The sequence below is a fragment of the Triticum dicoccoides genome, chromosome 2A, assembly GCF_002162155.2.
Source record: "Triticum dicoccoides isolate Atlit2015 ecotype Zavitan chromosome 2A, WEW_v2.0, whole genome shotgun sequence".
Taxonomy (NCBI): Eukaryota; Viridiplantae; Streptophyta; class Magnoliopsida; order Poales; family Poaceae; genus Triticum; species Triticum dicoccoides.
Genome location: NC_041382.1, coordinates 445,616,278 through 445,631,096, shown reverse-complemented (window position 1 = coordinate 445,631,096; position 14,819 = coordinate 445,616,278).

The window sequence follows — 14,819 nt, the reverse complement described above, 5'->3', positions numbered from 1 at the left end:
TGATAGATGGGATAAATAGATCTTGAATAAAATAAAGTGCAGCAAGGTATCTTTTGTATTTTTGGTTTAATAGATCTGAAAATAAAAGCAAAAGGAACATAGATCACAAAGGCAAATATGACAAAGAAGAGACCCGGGGGCCGTAGGTTTAACTAGTGGCTTCTCTCGAGAAAAATAGCAAACGATGGGTAAATTAATCAATGTTGGGAAATTGATAGAACTTCAAATAATCATGACAATATCCAGGCAATGATCATTATATAGGCATCACGTCCAAGATTAGTAGAACTTCAAATACATATTGGTTAGTCCAAGGATGTGCTCCCCCTTTAAGAGAGATTGTAAATTTCTCATGCCAACGCGGGCTAGCCGTCGGTGCCATAGCCACCCCACGTCGGCCTTGGCCATTAGGCATGTTGCAAGATGAGTTTTCTCTTTTGAGAAATCAACCACGCATGTAAAGGTTGTCTTCAACATGCCCAACAAAGACCACTCTGAGACTGCTTCTCTTAAAGACGGTCACATGGAATTCACCGAAATGAGAATCATAACCCGCACGAGCCAATGGAATTGTTGAAAGTAAATTGTAGTGAAGGGATTGGACAAGCTGTTGGGTAACGCAGTAATTTCAAAAAAATTCCTACGCACGCGCAAGATCATGGCGATGCATAGCAACGAGAGGGGAGAGTGTTGTCCATGTACCCTCGTAGACCAGAAGCGGAAGCGTTATGACAACACGGTTGATGTAGTCGTACGTCTTCATGATCGACTGATCCTAGTACCAAAAGTATGGCACCTCCGCAATCTGCACACGTTCGGCTCGGTGACGTCCCACGAACTCACAATCTAGCAGAGTGTCAAGGGAGAGCTTCATCAGCAGGACGGCGTGAGGACGGTGATGATGATGCTACCGGAACAAGGCTTCGCCTAAGCACCGTTAAGATATGACCGAGGTGGATTATGGTGGAGGGGGCACCGCGCACGGCTAAGGGATCAATGATCAAATTGTGTGTCCATGGGGTACCCCCTCCCACATATATAAAGGAGTGGAGGAGGGGGGCAGCCGGCCCTCTACTATGGTCCGCCATGGGGAGTCCTACTCCCACCGGGAGTAGGATTCTACCCCTTCCATGTAGTAGGAGTAGGAGAGAAGGAAAGGGGGAGAGAGGGAGGAAGGAAAGGGGGCACCGCCCCCCTTCCTAGTCCAATTCGAACTAGAGGGGGAGGGGGCGTGCGGCCTGCCCTGGCTGCCTCTATCTCTCTTCACTAAAGCCCATTAGGGCCCATATACTCCTGGGGGGGGGGGTCCGGTAACCCCCTGGTACTCCAGTATATGCCCCAAGTCACTCGGAGCCTTTTCGATGTCCAAACATAGGCTTCCAATATATCGATCTTTATGTCTCGACCATTTAGAGACTCCTCATCATGCCCGTGATCACATCCGGGACCCCGAACAACCTTTGGTTCATCAAAACACATAAACTCATAATACCAATCGTCACCGAACGTTAAGCGTGCGGACCCTATGGGTTAGAGAACTATGAATACATGATCGAGACATGTCTCCGGTCAATAGCCAATAGAGGAACCTGGATGTTCATATTGGCTCCCACATATTCGTTGAAGATCTTTAGCGGTCAAACCGCATAACGATATACGTTGTTCCCTTTGTCATCGGTATGTTACTTGCCCGAGATTCGATCGTCGGTATCTCAATACCTAGTTCAATCTCATTATTGGCAAGTCTCTTTACTCGTTCTGTAATGCATCATCCCACAACTAACTCATTAGTCACATTGCTTGCAATGCTTATATTGATGTGCATTACCGAGAGGGCCCAGAGATACCTCTCCGACAATCGGAGTGACAAATCCTAATCTTGATCTATGCCAACTCAACAAACACCATCGGAGACACCTGTAGAGCACCTTTATAATCACCTAGTTACGTTGTGACGTTTGGTAGCACACAAAGTGTTCCTCCGATATTCGGGGGTTGCATGATGTCATAGTCATAGGAACATGTATAAGTTATGGAGAAAGCAATAGCAACAAGCTAAACGATCATCGTGCTAAGCTAACGGATGGGTCAAGTCAATCACATCATTCTCTAATGATGTGATCCCGTTAATCAAATGACAACTCATGTCTATGGTCAGGAAACATAACCATCATTGATTCAATGAGCTAGTCAATCTGGAGGCATACTAGTGACACTCTATTCACACATGTACTAAGTTTTCGGTTAATAAAATTCTAGCATGAATAATAAACATTTATCATGATATAAGGAAATAAATAATAACTTTATTATTGCCTCTAGGGCATATTTCCTTCAGTCTCCCACTTGCACTAGAGTCAATAATCTAGTTCACATCATCATGTGATTTAACACCAATAGTTCACATCTATATGTGATTAGTTCACATCTCCATGTGACTAATACCCAAAGGGTTTACTAGAGTCAATAATCTAGGTCACCTCGCTATGTGATTAACACCCAAAGAGTGATCATGTTTTTCTTGTGAGAGAAGTTTAGTCTACGGGTCTGCAACATTCAGATCCGTATGTATTTTGCAAATTTCTATGTCTACAATACTCTGCACAGAGCTACTCTAGCTAATTTCTCCCACTTTCAATATGTATCTAGATCGAGACTTAGAGTCGTCTAGATCGGTGTCAAAAAGCTTGCATCAAGGTAACTCTTTACGACGAACTCTTTTATCACCTCCATAATCGAGAAATGTTTCCTTAGTCCTCTAAGGATAATGTTGACCGCTGTCTAGTGATCTACTGCTAGATCACTATTGTACTCCCTTGCCAAAATCATGTTAAGGTATACAATACGACTGGTACACAACATAGCATACTTTATAGAACCTATGACTGAGGCATAGGGAATGACTTTCATTTTCTCTTTATCTTCTGAAGTGGTCGGGCATTGAGTCTAACTCAACTTCACACCTTGTAACATAGGCAAGAACCCTCTCTTTGCTTGATCCATTTTGAACTTCTTCAAAACTTTATCAAGGTATGTGCTTTGTGAAAGTCCAATTAAGCATCTTGATCTATCTCGATAGATCTTGATGCCCCAATATATAAGCAGCTTCACCGAGGTCTTTCATTGAAAAGTTCTTATTCAAATATCCTTTTATGCTATTCAGAAATTCAGTATCATTTCCCATCAACAATATGTCATCTACATATAATATTAGAAATGCTACAGAGCTCCCACTCACTTTCTTGTAAATACAAGCTTCTCCAAATGTCTGTATAAAACCATATGCTTTGATCACACTATCAAAGCGTATATTCCAACTCCGAGAGGCTTGCACCAGTCCATAAATGGATCGCAGGAGCTTGCACACTTTGTTAGCACCTTTTGTATCGACAAAACCTTCTGGTTGCATCATATACAACTCTTCTTTAAGATATACATTAAGGAATGTAATTTTGACATCCATATGCCAAATTTCATAATCATAAAATGCGTCAATTGCTAACATGATTTGGACGGACTTAAGCATCGCTACGGGGAGAAGGTCTCATCGTAGTCAACTCCTTGAACTTGTCGAAAACCTTTCGCAACAAGTCGAGCTTTGTAGACAGTAACATTACCGGCGGCGTCAGTCTTCTTCTTGAAGATCCATTTATTCTCAATGGCTCGCCGATCATTGGGCAAGTCAATCAAAGTCCATACTTTGTTCTTTATACATGGGTGCCATCTCAGATTTCATGGCCTTAAGCCATTTCGCGGAATCTGGGCTCATCATCGCATCCTCATAGTTCGTAGGTTCGTCATGGTCTAGTAACATGACTTCCAGAAAGGATTACCGTACCACTCTGGTGCGGACCATACTTTGGTTGTCCTACGAGGTTCGGTAGTAACTTGATCTGAAGTTTCATGATCATCATCATTAACTTCCTCACTAATTGGTGTAGAAATCACTAGAACTGATTTCTGTGATGATCTACTTTCCAATTCGGGAGAAGGTACAATTACCTCATCATGTTCTACATTCCTCCCACTCACTTCTTTCGATAGAAACTTCTTTTCTAGAAAGGGACCACTCTTAGCAACAAAGATCTTGCCTTTCGGATCTGTGATAGAAGGTGTACCCAACAATTTCTTTCGGGTATCCTATGAAGATGCACTTTTTCGATTTGGGTTTGAGCTTAGCAGGCTGAAACTTTTTCACATAAGCATCACAACCCCAAACTTTAAGAAACGACAGCTTAGGTTTCTAGCCAAACCATAGTTCATATGGTGTCGTCTCAACGGATTAGACGGTGCCCTATTTAATGTGAATGTAACTATATCTAATGCATAACCCCAAAACTATAGTGGTAAATCGGTAAGAGACATCATAGATTGCAATATATACAATAAAGTACGGTTATGACATTCGGACACACCATTATGCTGTGGTGTTCTAGGTGGCATGAATTTGTGAAACTATTCCACATTGTTTTAGTTGAAGACCATACTCGTAACTCAAATATTCTCCACCACGATGAGATCGCATAAACTTTGTTTTCTTGTTACGATGATTTTCCACTTCACTCTGAAATTCTTTGAACTTTTCAAATGTTTCAGACTTATGTTTCATCAAGTAGATATACCCATATCTTCTCAAATCATTTGTGAAAGTCAGAAAATAATGATACTCGCCGCGAGCCTCAACACTTACCAGACCGCATACATCAGTATGTATTATTTCCAATAAGTCAGTTACTTGCTCCATTATTCTGGAGAACAGAGTCTTAGTCATCTTGCCCATGAGGCATGGTTCGCAAGCATCAAGTGATTCCAAAAGCCCATCAGCATGGAGTTTCTTCATGTGCTTTACACCAATATGACCTAAATGGCAGGTGCCACAAATAAGTTGCACTATCATTATTAACTTTGCATCTTTTGGCTTCAATATTATGAATATGTTTATCATTATGATTGAGATTCAATAAACCATTTATATTGAGTATATGACCATAGAAGGTTTTATTCATGTAAATAGAACAACAACTATTCTTTGACTTAAATGAATAACCATATTGCAATAAACATGATCCAATCATATTTATGCTCAATGCAAACACCAAATAACATTTATTTTAGGTTCAACACTAATCCCGAAGGTAAAGGGAGTGTGCGATGGTGATCTTATCAACCTTGGAATCACTTCCAACTCACATCATCACCTCACCCTTAACTAGTTTATGTTTATTTTGCAACTCCCATTTCGAGTTACTACTCTTAGGAACTGAACTAGTATCAAATACTGATGGGTTGCTATAAACACTAGCAAAGTACACATCAATAACACGTATATCAAATATACTTTTGTTCACTTTGCCATCCTTCTTATCCGCCAAGTATCTAGGGCAGTTCCACTTCCAGTGACCATTTCCTTTGCAGTAGAAGCACTCAGTTCCAAGCTTGGGTCTAGCTTTGGGCTTCTTCATGGGAGTAGCAACTTGCTTGCTATTCTCCTTTAAAGTTCCTCTTTCTTTCCCTTTGCCCTTTTCTTGAAACTAGTGGTATTATTAACCATCAACACTTGATGCTATTTCTTGATTTCTACCTTCGCCGATTTCAGCATCGCGAAGAGCTTGGGAATTACTTTCGTCATAGCTTGCATATTATAGTTCATCACTAAGTTCTAGTAACTTGGTGATAGTGACTAGAGAACTTAGTCAATTACTATCTTATCTGGAAGATTAACTCCCACTTGATTCAAGCAATTGTAGTACCCAGACAATCTGAGCACATGCTCACTGGTTGAGCTATTCTCCTCCTTGTCAGCAAAGTACTATCAGAGGTCTCCTACCTCTCGACACGGGCCTGAGTATGAAATACCAATTTCAACTCTTAGAACATCTTATATGCTCTGTGGCGTACAAAAACATTTTTGAAGTCCCGGTTCTAAGACGTAAAGTATGGTGCACTAAACTATTAAGTAGTCATCATACCGAGCTTTGTCAAACGTTCATAACATTTGTATTTGCTCTTGCAATAGTTATGTCACCTAGCAGTGCATCAAGGACATAATTCTTCTGTGTAGCAACGAGGATAATCCGCAGATCACGGATCCAATCCGCATCATTGCTACTATCATCTTTCAACATAGTTTTCTCTAGGAACATATCATAAATAAAACGGGGAAGCTATATGCGAGAAATTGATCTACAACATAGATATGCAAATACTATCAGGACTAAGTTCATGATAAATTTAAGTTCAATTAATCATATTACTTAAGAACTCCCACTTAGATAGACATCCCTCTAATCATCTAAGTGATCACGTGAACCATACCAACTAAACCATGTCCGATCATCACGTGAGATGGAGTAGTTTTCAATGGTGAACATCACCATGTTGATCATATCTAGTATATGATTCACGCTCGACCTTTCGGTTTGAGTGTTCCGAGGCCATATCTGCATATGCTAGGCTCATCGGGTTTAACCCGAGTATTCTGCATGTGCAAAACTGGCTTGCACCGTTGTATGTGAACGTAGAGCTTATCACCCGATCATCACGTGGTGTCTCAGCACGAAGAATTGTCGCAACGGTGCATACTTAAGGAGAACACTTATACCTTGAAATTTAGTGAGAGATCACCTTATAATGCTACCGCAAAACTAAGCAAAATAAGATGCATAAAGGATAAACATCATATGCAATCAAAATATGTGACATGATATGGCCATCATCATCTTGTCGTCATATGGCAATCAAAATAACCCGAGTATTCTGCTTTTGATCTCCATCTCTAAAGTACCGTCATGATCTCCATCATCACCGGCATGACACCATCATCTCGATCATCTTGATCTATATCAATGTGTCATCATATGGTCGTTTCACCAATTATTGCTTTTGCAACTATTGCTATCGCATAGCGATAAAGTAAAGCAATTGTATGGCGCTTCCATCTTATGCAATAAAGAGACAACCATAAGGCTTCTGCCAGTTGCCGATAACTTTAACAAAACATGATCATATCATACAAAAATTTATATATCATCACGTCTTGACCATATCACATCACAACATGCCTTGTAAAAACAAGTTAGACGTCCTCTACTTTGTTGTTGCAAGTTTTACGTGGCTGCTACGGGCTTCTAGCCAGAACTGTTCTTACCTACGCATCAAAAACCACAACATGGTATAGTGATTGCTTTTTGATCTTCAGAAAGAACCATGTCCATTGAATCCGATACAACTAAAGTTGGAAAAACTGAGACCCACCAGCCACCTGTGTGCGAAGCACGTCGCTAGAACCAGTCCTGCGTAAGCGTACGCATAATGTCGGTCTGAGCCACTTCATCCAACAATACCGCTGAATCAAGAATCAACTAGTGATGACAAGCAATATGTATATACCCACGCCCACAACTCCTTTGTGTTCTACTCATGCATATAACATCTACGCATAAACCTGGCTCCGATGCCATTGTTGGGTAACACAGTAATTTCAAAAAAATTCCTACGCACATGCAAGATCATGGTGATGCATAGCAACGAGAGGGGAGAGTGTTGTCCACGTACCCTCATAGACCGGAAGCGGAAGCGTTACGACAATGCGGTTCATTTAGTCGTACATCTTCACGATCGAGTGGTCCTAGTACTGAAAGTACGACACCTCCGTGATCTGCACATGTTCGGCTCGGTGATGCCCCACGAACTCACGATCCAGTAGAGTGTCGAGGGAGAGTGATGTAGGGTGGAACCCTAGATGGCCGATCTTTCACGAAAGGAGCGGATCCCAAGGATGAACACGAAGAACACGAGGGGAAAACAGGGGAAAACACGAGAGAAATCACTCAACCAACAAGAAATAGATCACACATGTGCTAGATCGATGAATACAAAGGAAGATACAAGATCCAAAGTCAACAACGGACGATACACGGTAACCGGTTCTTCTCCGTGAGGAGGTCTTGATGGGGCCACCTAAGAGGGGGTCTTGAATCCAAGGGGATCTTCTCCGTAGAGGGGCTGCGGTCTCTCTCGTGGAGTAGATCTGTAATGGATGAGCGTAGCTCTATCTCTCAAATGAGCTATCACAACGCTCCCCTAGAAAGGAGGAGGGAGAGGTCTATTTATAGTCTTAGTGCAAATGGGGGGAAAGTGAAGGGGTACATGGGCCTCAACCCGCAACTGGACACAGCCAGGTACCAGACGTCCGTTGGGGACCGGTCGTCCGGTGGCTCGTGGGCGGCCGGACGTCTGGTAGGGGCCGGTCGTCCGCTCGATCTGGCTCGGATGCTGGTGTAGCGGATTTCCGGTCTGGACCGGTCATCCGGTCGCCGGTCGTCCGGTGGCGTCGGATGTCCGCTCGTTTGGCTCGGGTGCAGGGACACCGGTCATCCGGTGGATCTTCAGGCACCGGACGTCCGGACCCGACTGGTCATCCTGTGGCTAGAGCTTCTTCGACGGCTCTTCTTCTTGCGTCTTCTCTTCCAGGCTTCCCTCGCGGATGGTGTAGGTGATCCTTGGCGCTTGCACTCCTCCTCGTCATTCGTGAAGCTCCGACAATACCTATGCATGCACGATGGAGGGTCAAGTAGTATACCATCCTCGAAGGGGTCAAGTGAGCATGTGTAAAGGAGAGGATTCACCTTTTTGTATGTGAAGTAGATATCGCACGTGTCACTTGCCGAATGAACTCTTGACATGGTGATGTCCATAGGATGCTCCGCATCATCCCCTCCCCCTTGGGAAAGATCCGACCTCGGATCAAAATCCAAATCACCATGGGAAAGAGATGGCATCACCATGTAGTAGTGGTCGATCACCAAGTTCTCGTCATCTTGAAGCTTGAAATGGGCACTCTTCAATGTCGCACCGTCTCGTGAGTCCTTCAAAAGGAGCAAGGAGAACAAACACTTGGAAAAACAAATGCGGTTAGCTTTAGTGCAAAACCAAGCATTCAAGAGGTGATTCACCCAACAAGTGTTGTCATCAAGCATAGCATATGGTGTGACAAAGGATTGTGACATGGCATGTAAGCACATAAATTGAGCACAAAGAAGGACATCATGGAAACAAGCATGTGAATGTGAGGTAGTGATGCAAATATGTGTGACAAGAGAAGAAGCATCTACCTCAAGTTCATAGCAAGCATTCACAAATTGCTCAATGTAAGGTCGATGGTAGGCATATGAATCATTCACAACACCAAGTAAAATGAAGTGTCTAAACACATGGGTCAAGTGCAAGACAATCCAAGCATAACGTGCATGGGGTGTAGTGAATATCGTGTGGCACTCAACACAATGGAAAGAGCAATTGTTCATCATGTGTGAGGCAATCAAGGCAAGCATGTAGCAGTCAATGGGACATGGCATATGTGAAGTGATGACATTGTTGCAACCAAACATGTGATAGGAGCAAGTAATCCAAGAATTGGATGCAACACACAAGGCATATATATCATGATGCATGGAATTGTGAAAATGACAAGTGGAAGCAAGATCTCTAACATGTGCGCATGAAAGGGGTCCAAGATGACAAATAAGTCGCATGGTGCAAGCAACACAAGTAGTATGATCCACAATATGCATGCTCATGGTTTGGGGGTTCTCAAAAGAGAAGGATATCACCTTGAAAGCATGTTCTTGTGCATCCTTCACAATGCCGAAGTACAAGCAAGTGCGATCTAGAATCGTCGTGGTAGAAGGTGGTTCGCTCTCAAGAGCTCGGATTGTTAACTCATGTGACGTGGAAGTTGACACGAAGTCCAAGTATCCTACACATGCACACAACAAAAGAAAGAATGTATGTGCATGGTAGATAAACACATCATCCATCATGATGGTTCTCTTCTCTTGCACATAACCATTAGAATCACAAGTGCGTGAAGAATATGATGCAAAAATGGCAATATTCATGGCACTAGGTATATGGTGCAAAGAGGTAAGACAAGCATGCTTCATAAGGAATATGTCAAAATCTCCAAATATATGTGAGAATGCTATGGGGGCAAACTCATTATCAAGACTAAATGCATAATTGCACTCAATACATGGCAAATCATCTAGCATGAGAGAGGCAACATATGGAGAGATATGACAAGAAGCAATAACAATCATGTCGTGCAAACTAGTGGAGTGAAGATGCAACACACTAGAGGAAATCATGGCAATGATGTCATGTGAGTAAATAATAGGCATAGGCAATGCACATGACATATCGCAAGCACGAACACAAAGCAAGATCATAGTATAATCATAGGCATGGGGCACAAAGCAAACATGGCAATAATAAGTGATATCTCCACCAAGCTTGCAAATACACATAGAAGTTCTAGAATCAATCATCATGTGTAACGCAAAGCATGGGTCACAAATGCATGGCAAAGGCATAGGAATGAGCATATCATGCGAAGTGAACATGGCAAGATGGGCATATAATATGTAATGGACAATAACCCATAGCCAAGTGAGGGCCAAGTAGAAGAAATGCGCGAAGTATTTGCTTGAAGAGAGCGGTGGGAAAGGCAATCCATGGGATTCCAAGTCATCATTGCTCTCTAGAGCTCGTTTTGTCAACTCGTGGGATTGCAAGGTTGACAAGTATTCGTGGGTACCTACACAAAAGAGACACAAACGAAAAAGATTGTGTGTGTGGTAAATGTACACATCATGATGGATGATGTGTATGTTCATGTGAGAGTTAGTACAAGATAAGCATCACTCAAAGAAATTTGATGCATGGTATAAGAACATGTCATCCATCATGAAAGAATAGTTATTGTGTATAACACGACGGGGATGCAAATTGAGCATACAAGTATAAGGATCATACAATGGATGGGAGTGATCAAAATTTCCTAAAATGTATGAGGAAACTATGGGGGTCTCCTCATGTGCAATATTGGAAACATCATACGAAGAAAATGGGCAACACCCAAAACGATGCATATCCGAAGCAAGGTGGTCATGGCATGGCATATGAGATAAATGATGCAAGGGGAGCATATCAATATCATCACAAGAGAAACAAATGCCAATAACCATAGGCTTGTAATCTATGCCATAAGTGCAAATTGGGTTAATCTTAATGGCATATGCATAGTCACTATGAAGAGATTGCAAATATGACATGTGGTCGATCTCATGCATAGCATATGACAAGTCAAGCGGATTGGCAAACATGATGTGACCTAAAGAATTGTCACAAGAGATCGTATGCAACATGGTATCACAACTAATAGACTCCACATGGCAATCATCATACTCATCATAAATGGGTAAATCATCGCATGGGGAAGTTGCACTAGCATGAAGCATGGCAATAGGGGGATCAACATCATGCAAGCAATCAATGTCATGAATGTCCACTAGTGGGACTAGAGCATCACCTTCACCTATGTTACCTTGTTCATTCCACTCAAGTGGTGTAGGTGAGGTGGTAAAGACCAAATGGTGGTCATCTTTATCTTGATGGAACCATGTGGGGGATGCATGATATTCCACCATGACCATCGTCTTGTCCAAAGGTAGGACGAAGTCGTCGAGAATCGGCGCGTCATCATATAAAGGACCTAGCACCAAATGAGAAGACACAATAGAGGTAGAGGTCAAGTCGTTAGTGTTGAAAGTGGCCTCACATGACCTATCAACTATCTCACTCTCTCTATGTGGTGGTTCACTCACTCCCTCATGGTAGGTGCACTCAATGTCACATATGGTGGAGTCACTCATCTCACTCAAGTGGTGGGGGTTGTGGCTCTCCTCACATGGGAATTGTGGCAACACATCACATACGGGGCTAGTGGTGAAGTCACTCTCACTCTCAATATGGTGGCTAAAGTCACTCAAATCATCACATGTCGCCGTGGTTGAAGGGAAAATCCCATGCTCAACCGTCCCGTTGTCGTCGCCGTGGATGAAGGCCGAAGATGGCACATCATCACTCTCGCCTCCTAAGATGGAAGCATCATCCTTGCTCGTCACCATGTCGCTCTCCTCCAAAGTTTGGTCCTTGATGGTGTCCATAGTCGTAGTCGTCGCCGCACCATCTTGAAAAAGGGTCGAAGTAGACTCGGCATCGTCAATGCCACAAAGAGGGATGGCGGTGAAGTCGAACTTGGGAGCATTGTCTTGGAGCTCGTCGGGCTTGGACATCATGGTGGTACTAGCCTCATGCTCATTCTCATGGAGCTTGGTCGTCACGAAGTGAGCTTGGGGTGGAGAAACCTTGGCCTTCATGAGTTCTTGTTCCGCCTTGAGAGCACCAATGTAGTTGTCGTCGAGGGACTTGTAGTTCTCGAGGAAGATCGTCTTGGAGATGTCGTAGTGCAATCCCATCATGAAGTGGAACTTCATCGAAATGGGGTCGTCCACGCCGGCTCGTCGCAAGGTAATCTTCATCTCCTTGAAGTCCTCGTTGATGGACTTGGATCCTTGGATGGTGTTCTCCAATTGGCGTTGAAGTTGTTCCATGTAGGTTGGAGGCACAAACTCTCGCTGCAAAGCTCTCTTCGTCTTGGGCCAACTCATGTCGTAGGTCTCCGAAGGTGCGTGAAGCCACCATGTGGACGCGTAGTCGTGGAACTTCCTTGTGGCGCACTTCACTTGATCTTCGGGAGGAACTTGATGTAGCTTGAGGTAGTCGTCCATCAAATGCTCCCACTCGAGATACTCCTCGGGTTCTTGAGTCCCATAAAAAGGAATCGTGTGGTCGATGTCGAGGTCGTAGTAGCTCATGGAAGTCGCGTACATGAGCTTGGGGAGCTTCTCTTGAGCGTAGTCTTGAGGTGCTTATTGGCGGAGATGCCATATATCCGAAGGCGAAGATGCCTTGAAGTCGCTTGGCGAAGATGCCAAAGTGGTTGGTGTAGCCGTAGCTCCGTCTTTGTGGTGGTCGTCTCGCGGTCTTCTCTTGTGGTCATGAAGTTTGGACTTGGCGTGAAGTAGGGCTTGTTGCGACTTGTAGGTAGGCACATCTCGAGCATCTTCATGATGATGTTGTCGTTGTCGTGCTTGAGCTCGATGTAGATGTCTTTCATCATCGTCGTCGTGCACATGTGGCTTGGAGGTGACTTGCCCTTCATGACGAGGTGGATCACAAACGTGATGGTGGTCGCCATGGAGATGTGGATGAGGACGACTTGTGCTTGCATCATTTTTGTGCTCCGAAGACTTGTGACTTGAACGTCGCCGCCTTGAGGATGATGAAGGGGAAGAACGGTTGATCAAAAAGGTCCGAATCTCCTCCATCCTTGCATCTTACTCCTCCTTTTGTGCGGAAAGCTTGTTGTTGATGTAGTTGTACACGCCGTCGTTGTTGTGGAAGACCGGAGATGAAATGCCTTGTCTATCCATCACAAGATTCGAGCCAATATGAGTGGAGAAGGAGAAGAACGAATACCAAATGTACATTGACCGAAGTTGAAAGTGGATCAATGATCACTCCAATGTGGACAAGGAAATAGCACAAGTGGTACCAATTCTTGTCGGTTTCTCACACCTACACAAGTAAGGCTTATGGTGGAGCTCGGTGAGGATAGTGGCACAAAAATTTAATGCAAAATGTTAGGAAGAGTCAATAATGTTGAAAGAGATTCACAAATTCGCAAGTGTAACAAGTAGACCAATAGCAATATAGGTGGCACACGGAAACGCACACACGGACAGATAAATGGGGTCGTGCAACCAAGGATGAGCTCAAAATGTAGAATCCACGGAAAATGCTCTTATTGCACAACTCTAGAGAGACGCTAGCACGATTGCTCAATAGGCGGATATGACACTTGTGCACAACCTATAGGAGATAAAAATGCAATGACTTCTATCCCAAGTATGCTATGTATATATGGTTCCCGGTGTTATGATCCAAGATGACCTTATATGGCAATGTTATGCAATGTGGTGGATGCTATGGCTATTGCTTACAAGCTTCTTTGTTCACTTTTGCTTAAAAGCTTATTCTTTTTTTGTATATGGCCACTTTTGCACAATGCTCAAACCAAGATAGCTATTGTGTATATGCGGGAACAAACTTGAGGCACACAAGATGATATGATGCCAATATGATATGGTATGTATGCAATGTATGGTGTAGATCACTAATGTGCACAATTAACGTTGCCGGCAATACTCAAATGGCTAGTCTCGATAGGCAAGTGACGCAAAATGGGCTAGGGGTTATCAATGCAATGGCAAGGGAATATACAATGGAGGGATACCACGATACCAAGATGATATGGAGGTTACCGTCCGCGGTGATGATGAGTGGCGGTGATCTTGATGGAGATACCAAGATGATGGAGACTCGTCCCTAAGTAGCCGAAACACCTTAGGAAACGGAAAAACCGCGAACTCAAAATCTCAAACGTCAAATGGTGGTAGCGGAATGCGGTGGTGTTGCACTAGGCAATGCGGAAGTGGAGGTTATGGTGGTGGACTATACACGGTGTGAGAGTTGGAAGCACGGTCCCTAAGTAGCCGAAACACCTTAGGAGACACAACTCACAACACAACCAAAATTGGGTTAAGTTGGGGTGGCGGAAGTGTATAGTGGTCAAGCCTATGCGGAAGTGGTGGTGGTGGTTGAAGAAGAAGCAACCGTCCCTAAGTAGCCTAGACACCTTAGTAGACTCAAATCACTCCTCTAGCAACCACTAATGCGATGGGGAACAAAATTGGTTAGGTTGCGGAAGGCTATGGTGGTGTAGCGGATGATATGGTGGAGGGCCTAGCCAAACTTGCCAAATTTCAGAAAAGTTGATGGAGTCAAATGACTTTGGTGGTATTTTTGTGGGAAGGAGGATGTCAAGAGCTTCAAAATGAGCTAAAGAACGTCAA